Consider the following 21,145-nt stretch of genomic DNA (forward strand, 5'->3'; position numbering starts at 1 on the left):
CAGTTTCCGCGTTATGTCTGCAGTCGGGAAGGGACTATTAGTGATGACTGCGTGGTGCTGGTTGCTCAGTCACGCCCTACTGTTTGGGATCCCACAGGCTGTAGCCCTCTAGGTTCCTCTGTCCGTGGGATTCTCCAGGAGAGAATGCTGCAGTGGTTTGCCATTCCCTTTTGCAGGGGATCTTCCTGACCCAGGGATCTCCTGCATTGAACGCATATTCTTTACTATCTGAGCTACAGGGAAGTCCGTTAGTAATGACATGTTCTTAACAAATTGGTTCATCAACCCTCACCAGCATTTGTACTAGTGACCTTGACTTTGAACAAGCAGGATTAATTCCTTCCTGCTAATATAGGCTCCAAATTTGAGTGTGTCTCTCAATCTTTTAAATACCAAATTTTAAAAGTCAAATTTATTTTCTAAAAGCTTACTAATGATTTCTATTATTTGAATGTGCTTATTCTAATGATATATTTTAATTATAGGGCATTTTTATATTTGCATGCAAAAAAGTTCAGAAAATACCAAAATATGTCAAGAACAGTAATATTCAATTTTAAAAGTATTTCAAGAGGGAATTTCCTGGTGATCTAGTGGCTAGGATTCAGTGCTTTCATTGCTATGACCCTGGTTCAATTCCTTGTTGGGGAACTGAGATCCCAAAAGCTGTGCAACACAGCCAAAAAAAATTTTTGACATTACTACAATATAGTTGATTTGATGGTCCTTGATTTTCTTATCATTCAGTTCAGTTCAGTTCAGTCCCTCAGTCATGTCCTACTCTCTGCAACCCCATGGACTGCAGCACACCAGGCTTACCTGTCCATCACCAGCTCCTGGAGCTTGCTCAAACTCATGTCCATTGAGTAGGTGATACCATTCAACCATCTTATCCTCTGTTGTCCCCTTCTCCTCCTGCCTTCAATCTTTCCCAGCATCAGGGTTTTTTCCAGTGAGTCAATTCTTCACATCAGGTGGCCAAAGTATTGGAGCTTCAGCTTCAGCATCAGTCCTTCCAGTGAATAATCAGGATTGATTTCCTTTAGGATTGACTGCTTTGATCTCCTTGCTGTCCAAGGGACTCTCAAGAGTCTTCTCCAACAATTAATTAGCATATATAAACAACTAATATTTACAGCAAGTGACTCTGTGCCAGGCACTTTTTCAGTCTTTACATGCACATGTTGCATCTTATAATGCTTACAATACAATGAGGTAGGTACAGTAGTCCCCTCTTTCATGCAGTTCTGCAGTTTCAGTTATCTGTGGTCAATCCAAGTCTAAAAATATTGAGTAGAAAATTCCAGACATAAAGAATTCATGCATTTTAAACTGTGTGTCATTTTGCGTAGCAGAATGAAATTATGTGATGTAGGGTCAAACACTGGGGTGGAACTCATCTCTTTGTCCAGGGTACCCAGGCTACATATGCGATCTACCCATCAATTTAGGAAAAAGCATAGTATATAAAGGATTCTGTACTATCCACGGTGCTTCCCAGATGGGGTTAGTGGTAAAGAATTTGCCTGCCAATGCAGGAGATGCAAGAGGCACAGGTTTGATCCCTGGGTTGAGAAGTTTCCCCTGGAGAAAGAGGTGGCAATCCACACCAGTATTTTTGCCTGGAAAATCCCATGGAATGAGGAGCCATGGACTCTACAGTCCATGGAGTTGCCAAGAGTCGGACACAATTGAGCACAAGCACTTTCATACACTTTCACACTATCCACAGTTTCAGGCCTCCTCTTGGGGTCTTCGAATATCCTCTGTGGATAAGGAGGAGCCATTGTATTATGAGGATGATCCACAATTTTATAGATGAAAAAAAACTACAGGAAAGTTGCTCAAGATGACAGAGTAAATGGTTGAGTGAGGTGCTGAACCCAGGTCACCTGACTATAAAGCCCATCTCTTACAACAAAATACAATTTAAAGTTATATTCTGCCCATGGGCCATGTCTTAAAACACCAGACAGGTGAGACAGCTTAGTTTAAATTAGTTGAGACGGGACTTCCCTCAAGGTCCAGTGGTTAAGACTTCGCCTTCCAATCCATTGGGTATGGCTTCGATCCCTGGCCAGGGGGCTGAGATCCCACGTGCCTCATGGCCACAAAACCAGAATACAAACAACAGAAGCAATATTGTAATAAATTCAATAAAGACTTTAAAGAAAAATAAAATAAATCAGTCGAGATACATTGGAAGATACTCTATACTGTTATTAAATTTTATTCATATATAATTTATTTAAAGCAAATCAGAAACATATGCATAGTTTGACAATATATGGTCCACACCATTTCTTTCATACCGTAATCTATCCGAGGTAATTTGAAGAGCTAGGAATTGATTTACAGAAGGAATTTCTTCTTTATTTAAACCTTATTCTAGTTCCAGTCTTTTCAGTTGACTGAACTTAAAAAAAAAATCACCATCAGCCATTTTCTATTTCTGCTAAAAATTAATTGCTCTTCTGGAAAGTGGTTTCCTTTTCTTCTCCCTCCTGCTGCCTTTTCCCTAGAATGCACATCCACGCTCCCACCCCCATCCCGCCAGTCCTGTAGGAAGGAGCAAGAGGAGGAGGCAGCCACCGCAGGGACCCGTGAGCATCCCAGGCAGGGCAGGAGAGGCTCCTTCTGATCTGGCATAGCATCACAGGCGAGAACGCGTTTACCCCTGGGGTCTGCAGGCTGTCAGTGAGCCTGGGTCACTCTTCCTGAGTGACAAGCGCAGGAAGCCCCGTCTCCCAGCTGACCCGGCTGGGTCCCTGCCTCCGGAGCGGCCTGGAGCAGCCCCCTGCCTGCCAGCCACAGCGCAGAGCTCCAGGGCGTGGGGCTGCAGCGCGCGGAGCTCCTCAGAGGAGCCCGGGGGCGCGGGGGTTAGGAAGAGCGGGGACACAGTGAATGGGGTTCGGCTTCTGGGGTCTCCTGTGATGGATGAGACGGAGGGTCACACTGGTAGTGCAACGTCTCCTCTTTGATGTCGTAAATCTCGCGCCTCCTTCAGAATAGAGTCCAGCTGCCCGGCGTCTGTTCAAACTAACGTTTGCAACTCCTGGTCTCAAGTGTGACCTCAGCTGTTCCACCTGAGTGGCTGTAAGCAGTCACCGGTTATTTCATTGATTCAGCAAATACTTATTTGATGCCTCCTGTGTGCCATAGAGGGTTCCAGATACTGGCACTTTAATGCTGTTTGGGGAATTGTTTCAGATGCTGGGGGAATAATGTGTTCAGTAATTGCTCCAGCTACCAGGGGGGTAAAGCTCTCCTGGAGATGTAGTTCACAGAAGTTGGTCTTTTTCATCTTGTCCCCGACTGTCCCCCCCGCAACACGCAGTTAGCATGGGGTCTGTTACATAGAATAGGCTCGCTTGGTTCACTGAAACAAATCCAAGCAGTGAAAAGCACACTTGATATGAGTCGAAGCAGTGACAGGTGCCAGGGCAGAGAGGAGTCAGAGAGGATCAGAGGTCAAGTGTTCCACCTGATGAATCACGTCATCTCACTGTTTCCAGTTTCTGAGCTGTGCTGAGATGCACTTACTTTCCACCTGGCTGCCCCGTCAACCTGCAGTGACTTCTCCATCAGGGTTTTAGGTGAGCCTCTCCCTGTGGCTGCTTGGGCCTGTCTTCAGAACCTGATTGATGCTCCAGGGGCTGGGAGCCAACTGTGAAAAGCTGGAGAGTTCTGTGGTCCAGCAGAGAGGGATTGGACTGAGAACACCCGGGAAAGAGAAAGTCAGGGTAAATAGTTAAAGGCAAGCATCCCAGTTGTAAAGGGCTTTCCTTGTGGCTCAGTCATAATAATCCACCTACAGTGCAGAGATGGCCTGCAATGTAAGAGATGCAGGTTTGATCCCTGGGTCAGGAAGATTCCCCTGGAGAAGGAAATGGCAATCCACTCCAGTATTCTTGCCTGGGAAATCCCATGGATGGAGGAGCCTGGCAGGCTACAGTCCATGAAGTCACAAAAAAACCGGACATGACGGAGCAGCTAAACCATCACAATTGTCGAAAGTGACAGGAGACCCCAGTCAATGAGGAGAGGTCTCTTGGGTAGTCAGATGGCTGCGCTGTGTTCCGTTTCAGGAAATGTGGGCAGAAACAGGCTTCCAGAGTCTCTCAGTGGAGATGTGTGAGTGATTTCTACAGAGACAGCTTCATTTTGCTATTTGCCTATTCAAATTAAACATTCTGTCCCTTAAAATACATCACACAGGTGTTTCTGTTGCAGTCATTTAAAACAGTCTTTTTATTGGAGTATAGTTGATTTACAATGTTTTGTTAGTTTCAGGTGTATAGCAAAGTGAATCACTTATACATATATCCCCTCTTTTTAAAGATCCTTCTCCCATATAGGTCATTACAGAGTTCCCTGTGCTATACAGTAGGTCCTTTTTAGTTATCTGTTTTACGTATAGTAATGTGTACATGTCAATGCTAATCTCCCAGTTAATCCTTCCCTCACCCCACTTTCCCCTCTGGTCACCTGCAGTCATTTTAAAAGTAGATCACTGTAGCCCAGGGGATCCCTCTAGATGTCCACAGATCCTGGCCGTTTCCCTTCCGGGAGGGCATGGCAGCTGTTTCCTGGTCATCTTGCTCTTTTAAGAGCAAAAATTTGGGCAGGCTGAGATTGCTACTCCGGCCAGCATGGCTGTGCAGGTGAGGAGCTGCTTAGACGATACATCCGTCACAGTTCATGGTACATACGGAAAGGTCGTAGTCAACTGCCTTGGCTGAAACCATGACAATGAGAACTGTGGATGTTTTCTTGTTCTGCTTTTGCCAAGGGCAACCTCGGGAGTAGATTCCTCCAGACAGAGAGGCTATTCCTGGTAGTTGGAGAGTGGTCCAGGGATGAAGATGAGCGTGTCTGCTATAGCAAAAGGCAGAGCTCTTGGTCCAGGAGGGCTCCCCCCTCCACACCTGATGTGCGGCTACGCCCTCTGTATTCTGCCCCGGTGGCCAAGTTCTAGAATGGCTGGAGAATCCAGGGCTACAAAGGGCACATCCAAAGTCTGGGCCTGTGGCCTGGATGGGTCTTCCACTGGATACCCAAAGCAGTTCCTGCTCAGAATCTTTGGGTCACACTAAACTCTCCAGTGAGTGAATTTTTGCCTGTGTTGGTGGTAGTATTTACTCTGTGGCTGTTATTTCAGAAACGTGGGCTCAGTGAGCACACTAAGAATGAAGCAAAGTTGGGACCCGTTTTTCTCCGTTAGTGACAAAACTAGCTGAGGATGTTTATATGTCGGTTGTGACTGTCTCCTCTGAGGGGCTGCAAGCTTCTCAGTGGGGTCCTGTTTGGACCAGCTGATTAGGTCTAATGAGGTCCAAAGAGCTTGTGCTGCTAGAAAGCCACCGGAATGTAACTGAAAGTGGGATCTGGCTGCTCAACACTCAAAGGCCAGTAAAGAGACAAGGCTGGTGGAAAGGAATGTTTGCTTTATTTTGGATGCCAGCGTTGGAGGAGGGGAGGGTGTGCTCTCGTCTAAAAGGTGGGGACTGCACAGTCAGCTCTGACAGTCATCTTGAAATTGGTCATTGGTGGTCTGACCAGCATAATGACTGAACTATTATTATTTGGCCTCCTCTGACTGTTGGTTTCTGCATTTTCTCATTTCTCTGATCAAAATTGTTCTTTGGCTAAAATTTTTCCAAGGCAGGCAGAGGACATGGGGGACAAGGACCATATAGTCCTGCTCCATTTCAAGAATACATTAATGAACTTTCCTAGCTGGGGACACATGATGGCATGTGAGCAGATTAAATGAGCTGCATTTGTGACTCAGAATTTAGGTAGATCTTACCAAACTACAGGACTAAGGGAGGGTGATATCTTAAAAATCAGATTTATATAGTCTGGCTCTGGGAAAAATTATAAAGAAGTACATTTTTTTATTGTGGTGTTGGAGAAGACTCTTGAGAGTCCCTTGGACTGCAAGGAGATCCAACCAGTCCATCCTAAAGGAGATCAGTCCTGGGTGTTCATTGGAAGGAATGATGTTGAAGCTGAAACTCCAATACTTTGGCCACCTGATGCGAAGAGCTGACTCATTTGAAAAGACCCTGATGCTGGGAAGGATAGAAGGTGGGAAGAGAAGGGGAGGACAGAGGATGAGATGGTTGGATGGCATCACCAACTCGATGGACATGAATTTGGGTGGACTCCGGGAGTTGGTGATGGACAGGGAGGCCTGGCGTTTTACGGTTCATGGGGTCACAAAGAGTCAGACACGACTGAGTGACTGAACTGAACATTTATTTAAATTAATAGATTTAACTTTTAGAGCAGTCTTAGCTTTATAGAATGATCAGGTAGGATGTACAGAGAGTTTCCTTATAGTCTGTCTTCCCTGAATAAACCAATATTGATTCATTATTAACTAAAGCCCTTGGTTTGTTTTAGGGTTCACTATGTGTGTATGTGTTTAAGAGTTTTAGGTACACAGCATTGTATTGCGTTGGCCAAAAAGTTCATTAGGATTTTCCTATAAGATCTTCTGGAAAAACCCAAACAAACTTTTTGGCCAACCCAATATTTTGACAGGGCTTCCAGTGGTGCAGTGGTAAACAATCACATACCAGTGCAGGAGACGTAAGAGACGCAGGTTTGATCCCTGGGTTGGGAAGATCCCCTGTAGTAGGAAATGGCAACTCACTCCAGAACTCTTGCCTGGAAAATTCCATGAACAGAGAGGAGCCTAGTGGGCTTACAGTCCATGGGGTCACGAAGAGCTGGAAACTACTGAGCGACCACATCTGGGTAAACTAGAGTGATCACCCCCAAAAGTCTAGTTATGGTCCATCGCTATACAGTTGACCCCCTTCACCCATTTCACCCACCCCTGTATCACATCACCCTCTGGTAACCACTGATCTGTTCTCTGTGTCTATGAGCTTGGTTTTATTTTGTGTGTTGTTTTTTAGATTCCACATGTGAGTGAAATCTTACTGGAGTTGTCTTTCTCCTTCTGACTTATCTCCCTTAGCATGATACCTTCAAGACCTTCCTTCCGTGTTACAAATGGCAGGATTTCTGGAAAGAGTTAGAGTTTGTCTCTTCTCCTCTTGTGTATCTTTCACTTGCTTTGCCAATGTACGGTTCAGGGTGTGTGTGTGTATCTGTGTGAATGCACGTGTGAGTGTGTGTGTGTGTCTGCTGGTGGGCTCAGCCCGGTCTTCCCAAAGTGATCATTACCGGTTCTTTCAGTGTGTGGCTGGTGAAGCATTCTAAATTCCTTACCTAACAGTGGTTTCATACCCATAGACAGTGTTGTTTGTATAAGAAATGTGTCTGTTTTCCCTCACTTAGGTCATGTCTTTTTAAGAGTTCTCAACTCTGCCATGCCTTGGTTTAATTTAGTCTTCTTTCAAATTTCTTTACTAAATGACAGTCAGCAGTGCTTCTAACCCTTTATAAAAAGAAAACATCCAAGTAATGCCCAAGGGAAAATAGTGACCAGGGTACAAGGTCAAAGGGGAAATAGTTCTGTTTATATTGAACCCTCAAGAAGATCAGTTGAATGACCAGAGGTGACCATTATATAACTCATCACCAAGGGGGACAAGGAAAGTCAGCTAGGGAAATATCATGCTTTCTTAAACTATAAGAAATGCTTAAATCCCGCCAAAGTATGTTTAATTTTAAAATATCCACAAAACTTGTGGGCAAATTACAGCAATATTTCAAAAATTGCTCTACCTAACTGCCTATCTATTTGTTTCTCTATGATAGCAATGATGTAAATTGGCTTTTCTCAAAGTGTATTCCATCTGCAAGATGCTCAGGGCAAAATGGTTCCGTAGTGAATAAGTGTGGGCATCACCATCTGCTTTCTATACACCTCTCTCTTTCAGAGATTCAAAGGAATGTCTTAGAGAATTCTGGAAACTGCAGTAAGCAAACCTACTAAACTTCATTTAGTCCAATGTTTCCCCAATTTACTTGAATCCAAGTACTTTTTTTTCAACAATACCTGCTTTGCTTTCTTCTTTTTGACAAATGAAAGAAAATAGACAAATCTGTTTTAATGGGGAGCTAAATTTTGTGGAAACTGATACACCAAAAATTTTAAATATCAACTTTTAAAAGAAATCTTAACAGATCAATAATTATGAAATGAAAATTTCCACTTATCAGAAAGTTGATTACAGGTTCCTAGGTTACATATTTTTGTGGTTAATTTATAGGAATCTTTAAGGACCTAATATTTCTTATACTGTGTATTAAAATAATAAGTCATTCTGGATCATACAATACTATAGACTGTCCTCACTACAAACACTCAGAAAAGATTTCCCTTTTCTTCCCCTCCCTCCCCAACCAAAGAAAATCTCAGAACAATTGTTGGGAATGTATATACAAAATATCTTAAGTGATAGTGAATCATATTGGTATATTTAAGAAGAAATCTAATGTAATTAACTCATGTTAGCCAGGAATGTAAGGGTAGTTTATTTATTAGGATATCTATTAACATAATTAATATAATATTTTCAAAAAGTTAATAATGATATGATTGTTGAGAAAGCTATTGAAAGCCCATGATAAAACTAAACTTCTGATTCTGCATAAAATTGTCTGTGATCTCAGACTTGAAGAATAATTCCTTAACAAGATAATTAGGCCCCACCTCAGAGCCATTGCCAACATTTTATTTAATAGTGAAAAACTAAATTTCTTTTAACATCAAAAATGGGATAAGAATGTCATTATCACTAACATTTATATTTCAAACCAATAAAAGATATAAAGCAAAAACAGGAGTTTTATCAATAAAAATTATAATTAAACCACAAAATTATTGTTACTTTAATATAAATTAGTCTAGAAAACCAAAGAAAGTAATAAAAAAAAATATTCCAATAGTTCTAGTATTGGAACCAACTGGCTGGTATACAGTAAATGTAGAGAAAAAAACATAGTTTTCTTTAAATACCTAAATATTCTATTAGCTAAAGATCTCATTAACAGTATTAACAAGAGCAACAAAATAAGGTAAATCCCATATAAAGAAAACTTTATATATGTATTGAGTAATTTTCCTTCCCGTAAATAGTGTATCCAACAAGTGAAGATGTGATTGGTTCTTAAACAGTAGATTTATTCAAATAAGGATATTGATTCTTCCCTACTAGTTTAAAGTATTAATGAATTCTAATTAAAAATTCAGTGTTGCTTTAACTTGAACAAAATTCTAATTTTAATTTGGAAAACTAAGCAGATAAGAAAGAGCTAAACTATTTTGAAGATGAAAAATAATGCCTAAGAAAAAGGCATTACTGTACTGGAATAGATAAGCAGATGAATGGAAAAATCTATTCATTTAAAAAAATTGTATATTGCAGAATAGTTGTGCTGTTACAGGAAATTATTAGGATTAAGTACAGGAAATTGTTAGGGTCACATAAATGAAACTATTTTAAATGGGTTTTCAAAAATTGTATAACTTTACATAACCTTAATTTTGTTCACATGTATTGTGACTGTCCGAGACTGGAGTTTAATACGCCACATTCTCACACTCATTTAAACATGAAACCTTTTTTTTGTAACCAGAGCATCGTTGGAACCATTGTTTCTTGAAATGTCATTTGCAGAAGGCTGGCAAAAACCATCTGGAGACTGAAAATATTTGTTAGATAAGAAAGCCTCTCTTCCTCACTGCACATTCTATAAATGTATCTCCTTACTGAGTGCTTCCTGCTAACCTCTGTACATGTCCCTCCCAGTCTAGAACAACTTCCCCTGTGTCTCACAATTTCTGCCATTAGCAGAATGCCCAGCCTCCTCTTTGTACTATTAATACTCTTTGGTCACACTGGGAGAGTGTATAACAGCATTTACTATTTAGATCTCATTTTTTATTATTAGTTGTACAATGTACCATGTGGAGAACATATGAACATAATTAGCCTTAGAATGTAAGTGCACAAGAAATATTCTTTTTTTTAAAAAATTTATTTCTTTGACTTTACCAGGTCTTAGATGCAGCACATGGGATCTTTTAGTTGAAGAATGTGGGGTCTAGTTCCCGGACTAGGGATTGAACCTGGGCACCCCTGCATTGGAAGCATGGAGTCTTAGCCACTGGACCACCAGGGAAGTCCCACAAGAGTTATTCTTAACCTAGATTTGTGTGTGTGTGTGTGTGTATGTGTATATATGTATATATATTTATAATGTGTGTCTCTATATATATATAGAGAGAGAGGGGGAGAGAGAATTCACAAGCTGGGTCTATGGAGAAGGTTAGTTCATTCTAAATAAGCATGGTTTATTAGGAGGATCCTCTAGCTGATTATAATTTTATGATCCTGGAAATTATAAAATTAATATGAAGGTTTGGCCAGAACTAGTAGTTTACTTATTTGTTTCAGGTTTTTTGGTAAAAGACAAACCCTTATGGAAGTCTGACTTTCAAAAATAGCAGCAAAGAAGCTAGTTTTCCCATTTTAATTTAGACTGTAAGATAATACCAAAGACCAATGAATACAATTGTCTCATTTAGTAGTGTCACTGTGGCTATTTTTAGTAAAGTAAAAAGATCCTCCTGGATGCTGTTTTCCACCAGCCCCTCCTCATCCCCATGCAAGCATGCTCACTTGCTTCAGTCATGCCCAACTCTTTATGACCCCATGGACTGTAGCCTGCCAGGCTCCTCTGTCCATAGGATTCTCCAGGTAACAATTCTGGAGTAGGTTGCCATTTCCCATAGATGTAGCTTTTTCAGTTGAGTTTAGTTCAGTTGCTCAGTTGTGTCCAACTCTTCGTGACCCCATGGACTGCAGCACGCCAGGCTTCCCTGTCCATCACCAACTCCTGGAGTTTGCTCAAACTCATGTCCATTGAGTCAGTGATGCCATCCAACCATCTCATCCTCTGTCGTCCCCTTCTCCTCCTGCCTTCAATCTTTCCCAGCATCAGGGTCTTTACCAATAAATCAGTTCTTCACATCAGGTGACCGAAGTATTAGAGTTTCAGCTTCAGTATCAGTCCTTCCAATGAATATTCAGGACTGATTTCCTTTAGGATGGACTGATTGGATCTTCTTGTAGTTCAAGGGTCTCTCAAGAGTCTTCTCCAACACCACAGTTCAAAAGCTTCAATTCTGTGGCGCTCAGCTCTCTTTATGGTCCAACTCTCACATCCATACATGATTACTGGAAAAACCATGACTTTGACTAGAAGGACCTTTGTGGGCAAAGTTATGTCTCTGCTTTTTAATATACTGTCTAGGTTGGTCATAGCTTTTCTTCCAAGGAGCAAGCATCTTTTAATTTTGTGGCTGCAGTCACCATCTGCAGTGATTTTGAAGCTCAAGAAAATAGTCTCTCAGCATATCCATTGTTTCCCCATCTATTTGCCATGAAGTGATGGGACCAGATGCCATGATCTTAGTTTTCTGAATGTTGAGTTTTAAGCCAGCTTTTTTACTCTCCACTTTCATTTTCATCAAGAGGCTCTTTAGTTCCTTTTTCACTTTCTGCCATAAGCGTGGTGTCAACTGCATATCTGAGGTTATTGATATTTCTCCTGGCAATCTTGATTCCAGCTTGTGCTTCATCCAGCCCAGCATTTCTCATGATGTACTCTGCATATAAGTTAAATAAGCAGGGTGACAATATACAGCCTTGATGTACTCCTTTCCCAATTTGGAACCAGTCTGTTGTTCCATGTCTGGTTCTAACTCTTGTTTCTTGACCTGCATACAGGAAGTTATACATTTTTCAGGAGGCAGCTAAGATGGTCTGGTATTCCCATCTTGAAGAATTTTCCATAGTTTGTTGTGATCCACACAGTCAAAGGCTTTAGCATAGTCAATGAAGCAGAAGTAGATGTTTTTCTGGAACTCTCTTGCTTGTTCTATGATCCAACAGATATTGACAATTTGCTCTCTGGTTCCTTTGCCTTTTCTAAACCAGCTTGAACATCTGGAAATTCTCGGTTGAAGCCTAGCTTGGAGAATTTTGAGCATTGCTTTGCTAGTGTATGAGATGAGTGCAATTGTGCCGTAGTTTGACACCTGGTAAATGCCATTTTCTCCTCTGATATTTCGTCTGTGTTCACTGTTGAAATTTAATCCCTTCCTGGTTTTTATTTTTTTTTTTTATTTTTTTCCTTCCTGGTTTTTAATAGCTCTTTTTCTCTTCCCACTTTGATCCTTGCATCCCAACCTTATAAACAAACCATCACAGGTTTGCTGCTTTTTTATACACACTAGTTCATTGTCCCACAAGCAGGGTCACCGCTGAGGACCACAGCCATCCCTTCCTTTCCCTTTTTCCTCCCTAGGACTGCCTCAGAGTGACACATCTTTGGTTTAACATCTCTGAGCTTAATGCAGCCTAAAGGTACAGTTAGCTGAGCAATTTTCTTGCATATCTAAGTATTTAAAAATCATTCCATACAGTGGTGTTTACTGCCTATGTGGCAATTTGATTATCATGTCCAGTGAATATCAAGCAGCTGACCAAATGGTTCTCATTAGTATAACCCAACCTTTCCATATTTATACAGAGCCTTACTCTCTCCCTGAAAGATGGACATAAGTCAAGTTCAACCAAATGGACACATGTATTATGGAAATTAAAACAATTAGTTCTAGCTCCTCCATAGCATGCTTCCTCTAAAAGCTTCAAACAACTTAAATTGGGGGAGGGAAAGCCTAATCCATTATACCAACTTCCAAGTGTCGATCTAATTAAGACCTCAGTTGTAGATGAGATACATTTACCCAGGGGAAATTTATTCATTTGAGTTTGGGGAATGAAGTTTCAGAAGAAGTAGGACAATATATAATAGATACTATTTTGATTACAATAGTATGGTTCATCTGCTTCATACCAAATATTGCAACACATTTCTCCAAACTTAAAAATCAGATAACATCTGTCTTAATTTATTCCTTTTCTAGACTGTCACAGGCTACATCACCTTTTATAATAAAAACTATATGCAGAATTTAATGACGTTATATTTTAAAATGTGAAAATGTACATTTTGTCTTTTCAGTGAAAGGCAGAATTCACAATAATTCAGTGAAAACAAACATATATTCAGTGATGAGATTCATAAAAGTATTAAAGCATTTGAAGTGAAAAATATAAATTTTTATGAGTTGGCCAATGGAAAAGTTTCAGCGGAATGAGAAATTATATGGCAAAAATCTTGCGTTTTGCCTGATGTGGTGCTACAAAGCAGACCACTTATGAGATTTGCTGGTCCCCACATGACATGAGGTGTGCCTGAGATTGTGGCCTCAGAATATGCCTTCAGAGGGAAGAATACTTGACAGGACCAGGAGCTATGGCATTATTAAATCATAAACCACACTCCAGGAGGGGGACATGTTCATTGTCATTTTGTAATGCAAGCCGAAAAGAAAAAATTACTCCTGCATCTCATAGATTAATAGAATAAAGATGTGTTGTTTCAAAATAAGAAGAAAAGCAAAGGTAAGATAGAAGAAAGGTTGGCTTCCAGCAAGGTTGGAAATTGATCAGTACTTGTTGGCATCTCTCATAGGATCAAACCCATTGTTTAAAGGTGATCTTGTGATTAGTAATAGTAACAAATTGTATAATACAGTATTGTAGCCTTTATTGAAATCTGTATGTTACATCATATTGCAAAATCTTTAAGATTGGTGTACTGTCATATTTTTTAAAACTAATGGATTTCTGAAAAGTAAATACAAGTAAAATATACTGTTAAAATTACTGTAGTTTTAGCATTCTCAGAAAAAGGAAATGCCTATAAAATGTGTGGGTTAATATCAGAGAAAATTAATGAATTTCTTTTCATTTATGTCAGGGAAGAAAAATTACCCTGTCCCTTCCAGAAGGAAAATGACATTCTAGTTTGGCCACTATTGAATTTCAGAGCAGCTTATTTTAAATTGAGCTTCATGCAGAAACAGGGTGAAATGTGCTAGTTTTAAGAAATGGCTACACATATATTTTACAAAAAATAAAAACCTTCAATGGAAAAAACTAAATTCAATAATACATGGCTTATTCTTTTTTGAGCTACACAAAAATAAATAATTAGATCAACAGTTTCACTTTTTAACTGGTTATTATTTAAACAGGTCCATGCTATTGAAATTAAAAAATGAAATATAGAATTGGTAGCACGTCTGTGCCTAAATTGTGAATGTTTTAAAATGACAAGAATAAATAATTTCCACAAATGTGAACCATTAATAAGGGATTTAACTTGAAATCTATTAAAATAAAACTATATAGAGAAAACTTGAATACAAAGTGATACACATACATATCACATTTCTACACAAAATCTGACAGTGACCATGATAAAAAGAATGAGTTCTTACTTAAAGTTAACTTTTGTAAATTGATTTTCTGCTCTTGTTAAAAATGATAAAAATGCCATCCATATTCTTAGTCTACATCAGTATCCAATAATGTGCATGAAAAATTTAAAGAATTGAAAAAAAAATGGCATTTTCCAGGCAGTAACTATAGTCCAAAGAGTTGGTTCTATCATGACTGAAGCCAGACTTTCCTTAAAACTATGGTGATTACAAATAATTTTTAGAATTTTGCAGGGTTTGTTATTAATTTATGAAACAATTGCTATAAACCTACAATCCTCAAAAACTTTTCAATCATAATCTTCTTCAAATTGACAAAGATGTTGTGGGTGGGCCATTCCCTCTGCTCATGAGAGATATATAATCAGATAAAATAAATCTTTCCTCACAATTGAAAGACTGTTTTTGAAATTGAAAAGGCTAGTTTTATATTTTATGAGATTGCAAATACACTCACTAAGTATTACTCATCTCTGATAAATTAATAGCATAACAGTCCCAACTAGTTATCATTAGTATCATAACAGTGATAATAACTGGGATAATGATTAAGATTAAAAATGATAAATCACAAGTCTTAAGATATCTCGAAGCCCTTGATTGTCTATGTTAAAAGCATTTCAGAGCCCTTCTCTACCTCCCCTGAAATATTCAGTTCTCAGTCCATTAGGTGGAGCAAAGCAGGCATCCTTGGTATGTGTGTGTCAGGAAGGGATAACAGGGATGAGATCACAGGCAGAGTGATGGTGGTCCACACTAGGGCATCATTGTCAGAGCCCTAGCAGAACAAGAAGGATATTCCTGCGAAAGGAAGGGGAGGCTTGGCTGGGGACTCAGAGCCCAAACTGAGTAAGGAGGGCATCCACGCAGAGGGGATGAGAAACTGGCATCAAGGCTTGGAGCTTGAGCAGGGTAAGAGGGGTCCCAGGGCAGAGTGGGAGCCCGAGAAACCTAAGAAGAGCATCTTTAAGGAGTGCTTGCCTGGTGCTGGTGGACGAGCTCAAGCAGAGACAGGAGACTGTCCCTGCTGAGCAAGACCTCAGCGGGAGTGCCGGAAACCAGGCAGAGGGGACGAAGGGGACACAGTGAGGGACGCCAGAGTTCCAGGAGGAGGAGCAGGGTCTCTCTGCAAAGGGGAGATGGGAAGTGTCAGGGCCCAGGGAAGGTGAGCAGCTGTCCATGTGGAGGTGCAACTTGGAATATGGAACCAGAGCTATGACAGAGAGAGGAGGCAGCCACACGGGTGAAGACCTGTCAGTGGGACTGACCCACTGAGTAAACACGTTAACAGTAAGTGGAGACAACCTTCTCACTTTAGGAGAAGGGAGTTAGGACTATGAAACGGAAGGAAACTAGAAAAAACCCCGCTATGTTGGACTGGACTTGGGAGTATCCATGTGAACTCAGGGTCTGTGACAGGTAGGTAGGTAGGTAGATAGATTGATGGAGAAATAGTAGATGGATGGATGATAGATGAGTAGATAGATCGGTAAATAGATATAGAAATAATGAAAGGTGTAACGAGATGGATATGAAGTGATTTGGATACTGCTGCTGCTACTGCTAAGTCACTTCAGTCGTGTCTGACTCCGTGAGACCCCATCCCTGGGATTCTCCAGGCAAGAACACTGGAGTGGGTTGCCATTTCCTTCTCCAATGCATAAAAGTGAAAAGTGAAACTGAAGTTGCTCAGCCATGTCCGACTCTTCATGACCCCATGGACTGCAGCCTACCAGGCTCCTCCATCCATGGGATTTTCCGGGCAAGAGTACTGGAGTGGGGTGCCATTGCCTTCTCCGGATTTGGATGCTACCTACATGTATTTCCTGGTTCTTTCCAACAAAAGAGGCTTGGAGCAGTGACACCTCAATAACAGTGAGTACATCTAGCATTCAGAATGTGGCTTTTAAATACTGTTTTCCATGCAAAGGAACCAGGGATCCTTGAAGAAGTGGCTAATTTCAGAGACAGGTAGGGAAAACACAAGATAGAACATATTGTGTTAGAAAGCAAGGAAATACTGGAAGGATGTTGGGGACATGTCAAAAGGAAACAGAATTCGCCTTGAATGGGCTCCTTCTAGCCAAATTTGGGGCAATTGGAGATAATGGGTTTAAACCCATTGAACAAAATTGGTGATCCACTTAGTTACAAATAAATTCATGAATAACTTGAAATTTTGAAGAGCATCAGGATATCCATATAGTTGCAAAGTATCTCTCTACAAAATAATGATTAATTTCTAAGGGGAAAGAAGGAACTTTTTACAAAAGAGAAGCCTTGCAGACATGGCTTCACTCAAAAGATCAAAGTAAACATCGTCAGTAATGGACAAATAGAAACCATTTGCCATCTGACAGAATTAAGTGAGAAGTACATGTTTTCACTTCTGAAATATTCTTGCCAGAAATTCACCGTCTGAATCTAATCAAGAGGAAACACCCAGTGAAGCCAAACTGAGGGACATACTACAAAGGAGCTGGTTTGTAATTTTCCAAAGTGTCAGGGCAGTCAAGGAAAGACTGAGAATCTGGATCAGACTGAAGGAGGCTGGGGACGGCATAGCCAAATGTGTGGTTCTGGACCGAATCTTTCTGTTACAAAGGGTGTTGTGGGGAAAATGTATAAAAAAATAAGCAGAATCTGAGAATTAAAGTGGTAGTACCACTGTTAAGGGCTTCCTAGATGGCGCTACTGGTAAAGAACCTGCCTGCCAATGCAGGAGACGTAAGAGACACTGGTTCGATCCCTGGGTCAGGACGATCCCCTGGAGGAGGACATGGCAACCCACTTAAAAGTTTTCTCGCCTGGAGAATCCTATGGACAGAGGAGCCTGATGGGCTACAGTCCACAGGGTCACAAAGAATCGGACATGACTGAAGTGACTCACTTCACAAGTGCATGCATGCATTTGGTCAAAAATCCAGTGATTCCTGCCCTTTCTGACAGGTGAGGCTTGGGGACAAGTAATCCTTTCTTTGTCTATCCTCCTCACTTCAGCTGGGCTCCCTAGTAAACAAAACTGAATCCAGTCTGTAACTAAATCTTCCTAAGCAGCCTCAAGTGTCTACAAGTCCAAGGGGGAACCTGTGACTCATTCCTTGGAAACCCTGAGACCAGCTGAACCCACCATGCCTCACATCTCTAATGTCCTTGATCAACATGCAAGACATAAGACCTTCCAGTTCTTTCTTATCTCAGGCATTCTTCCTCAAGTCAATCTTGAACTAGCCCCCACCCTCTCAGAGTTGACCTGTGACTTGTGGAACCCTTCTCCATAGTTGACCGACACCATTCCATCCGCAGCGCATCTCTGGGGGTGCTGTTCACCTCCTGGCTCAGATAGCTGGCTGCTCCTGAGCAAATGGCTTCCCCCCAGCTCTCTAAAGTGGAATCAGGTGACTTGTCCACACCTCACTTTTCTCAGGCTGAGCATCCCTCTTTTGAGCTTATTTTAAACCCCTACTCATGCACCCTCACATAAAAACTCCTGCCTCTTTGGAGCTCAGGCTGTCTGACTGTGTGGTCTTTATCCCTCTTCATTGACCTTATCTGTGACCGTAACTTGCTTCTTAAGAATCTTCTTGTCTAACCTGGGTTTGGCTGCTCCTGCAACACCTTGCCTCTTGGTTCCTTAACCATCTCAGCTCCAATGACCTTCTTCTCCAGACCTCTTCAACTGCTCTCTCTCTTGAATACAACTGGATTGTCTCCTGGAACTTCTCTCCACCTCTGAATGTTTAAATCCATCATTCCACTCTTCCACATCAACCTTGCTTCCTGCAGTCTCTCACTCATAATGACCCGCATTACACTTGACCTCCTACATCACAGAGAGAGTTTCTTGCCCCTTTTATTATCTCCATCTCTCTTCTTCATCTTGATTTCATTTCTTTTCAGCTTTCTTTTAATGCTTTATCCCTTTGGGTCATTGTCCGCAGACTCTTCTGCTCTTTTGTTCTTCCTCCATCCCCACCTTAAAGCCAAGTCATTCCAAACGTCTGCTCTCTCAGAGCATTCACAGGACTGACCAGACTCATGTCACTGGAAGGGTGTGGCTTTGATCTCAAGCAAACATTCGACATTACCCAGACACTGTGTGTACACGGCATCACTCTGCGCCATTTTCCAGGGTGGCTATTTCAGATTCCTTTCTTTTCTCACACTTCTTACCCTAATTCATCCCCTGTCACTCTTGGCAGCAAATCTTGCCAGGGGATCTCAGAGAAAACAGAAGCAAAAGAGTTTCCTCAATTCCTGCCACCAAATTTCAGACCTGACCTTATCCACGTCTGCCGTTTCCTCTGTCCTCCTGTTCCAATGGGAGATGTGTCTCCTTCAAGGCTGCTTCTCCAGTCTGCTGTCTGCATCACAGTGCATCTTACTTATGTCCTCAAGGACTGCTTCACTGATTGTCTTCTCTCTTTATATTTTAAATCTTCCATATGGATTTGTTAATATCAATATTTGACAAGCTCAATTTTCTCCCTTCCTGATAAACAATCCCTCCCTTGGCCAATGACACCATTGCTCTGATCATCTTCAACTTCTATGTGGGCTGTATTTTTCTCAGATCTGTTTTCTTTTTAAACATAAAGGTCACCACTTTAATTTTTTAATTTAAAAAAGTTAAAAAAATTTTTTTTTGACTGCACCATCAGGCATGTGGGATCTTAGTTCCCCAACAAGGGCTTGATTCTTCACCCCCTGCAGTGGAAGCACAGAGACTTAACCACTGAACTGCCAGGGAAATCCCGGAAGTCTGTTCTTTAGTCTGCAGTCAGTGTTATTGTTTAAAATAGAAATTGATTTCCATGGCTTCCCTGCTTAAAAATTTGCAAAGGCTCCCAGTGCCCTAGCAATGAAATTCAAACTATTTAATATGACTTACGAGACTCTTTACAACTTCTGTCTTGCTTACCTCCTTTAAAATGTGAAGACCATCCACACCTCCCACCCCTCCATCCTACCTCCCGCCCCACTCCCACTGCCCCCCATCCCAGTCGTTGCATAGTTGTAATTTCTGAAACATATCTCTCATCTCTGGAATTTTGAAACTATGTCTAGTTCTGATTAGAACATTCTTCCCTCTGTTGTCTACTTGGATAAATTCTTGTCATCCTTGATGTTTTAGTTTGATGCTGTTTCCCCTGTAAAATTTTCCCGACACCCCAGGACTGTCTGGTGACAGGCCCTCTTGGTTCCTGGTATTTATCTTCTGTGTTGGTCCTTAGTCCTCTTAGAATTCGCTATTGACTGGTGTTCACTAGGAAGTCGATGCCTGAGGGCAGGATCAGTTATGCTTGCTTACCTTTCTCTTCCCGTCATCCAGTTCAGTAGCTGGCACAAAGGGGAGGCACAGAGTGGTAAACATTTGTTGAATGAATGGATGGATCCAATCAAATTTAATACAAAAACCAGATACTGGTGGCAAAGAAATTTGAAGTTTAAAAATTTCAGGAAACGATTCAAATGCACCTACAAACTACATGCATAAAGCGTCAAAGTTGGTGGGCAGGAACTTCTTATTTTTTTAATTTTTTTTTTTGGTCTTAGCTGCAGCACGTGGACTTCTCATGCAGGCTCAGTAATTGTGGCATGCTGGCTTAGTTGCCCCTCAGTATATGGGATCTTAGTTCCCTGAGCAGGGATCAAACCTGCATCCCCTGCATTGAAAGGCAAACTCTCAACCCATGGACCACCAGGGAAGTCCCAGGAGCTTCTTATTTAATTCAATAATAATTAGAATTAAGAGAAACATCTTTAATCCATTTTGAGTTAATTTTTGTGTATGGTGTTAGAAAGTGTTCTAGTTTCATTCTTTTGCAAGTGGTTGACCAGTTTTCCCAGCACCACTTGTTAAAGAGGTTGTCTTTTTTCCATTGTATATCCTTGCCTCCTTTGTCAAAGATAAGGTGTCCATAGGTTGTGGATTTATCTCTGGGCTTTCTATTCTGTTCCATTGGTCTATATTTCTGTCTTTGTGCCAGTACCACACTGTCTTGATGACTGTGGCTTTGTAGTAGAGTCTGAAGTCAGGCAGGTTGATTCCTCCAGTTCCATTCTTCTTTTTCAAGATTACTTTGGCTATTCGAGGTTTTTTGTATTTCCATACAAATTGTGAAATTCTTTGGTCTAGTTCTGTGAAAAATACCGTTGGTAGCTTGATAGGGATTGCATTGAATCTATAGATTGCTTTGGGTAGAATAGCCATTTTGACAATATTGATTCTTCCAATCCATGAACACGGTATGTTTCTCCATCTGTTTGTGTCCTCTTTGATTTCTTTCATCAGTGTTTTATAGTTTTCTATGTATAGGTCTTTTGTTTCTTTAGGTAGATATACTCCTAAGTATTTTATTCTTTTTGTTGCAATGGTGAATGGTATTGTTTCCTTAATTTCTCTTTCTGTTTTCTCATTGTTAGTGTATAGGAATGCAAGGGATTTCTGTGTGTTAATTTTATATCCTGCAACTTTACTATATTCATTGATTAGCTCTAGTAATTTTCTGGTAGAGTCTTTAGGGTTTTCTATGTAGAGGATCATGTCATCTGCAAACAGCGAGAGTTTCACTTCTTCTTTCCTATCTGGATTCCTTTTACTTCTTTTTCTGCTCTGATTGCTGTGGCCAAAACTTCCAACACTATGTTGAATAGTAGTGGTGAGAGTGGGCACCCTTGTCTTGTTCCTGATTTCAGGGGAAATGCTTTCAATTTTTCACCATTGAGGGTGATGCTTGCTGTGGGTTTGTCATATATAGCTTTTATTATGTTGAGGTATGTTCCTTCTATTCCTGCTTT

This window comes from Cervus canadensis, chromosome 1 (genome assembly GCF_019320065.1).
Source record: "Cervus canadensis isolate Bull #8, Minnesota chromosome 1, ASM1932006v1, whole genome shotgun sequence".
Classification (NCBI taxonomy): Eukaryota; Metazoa; Chordata; class Mammalia; order Artiodactyla; family Cervidae; genus Cervus; species Cervus canadensis.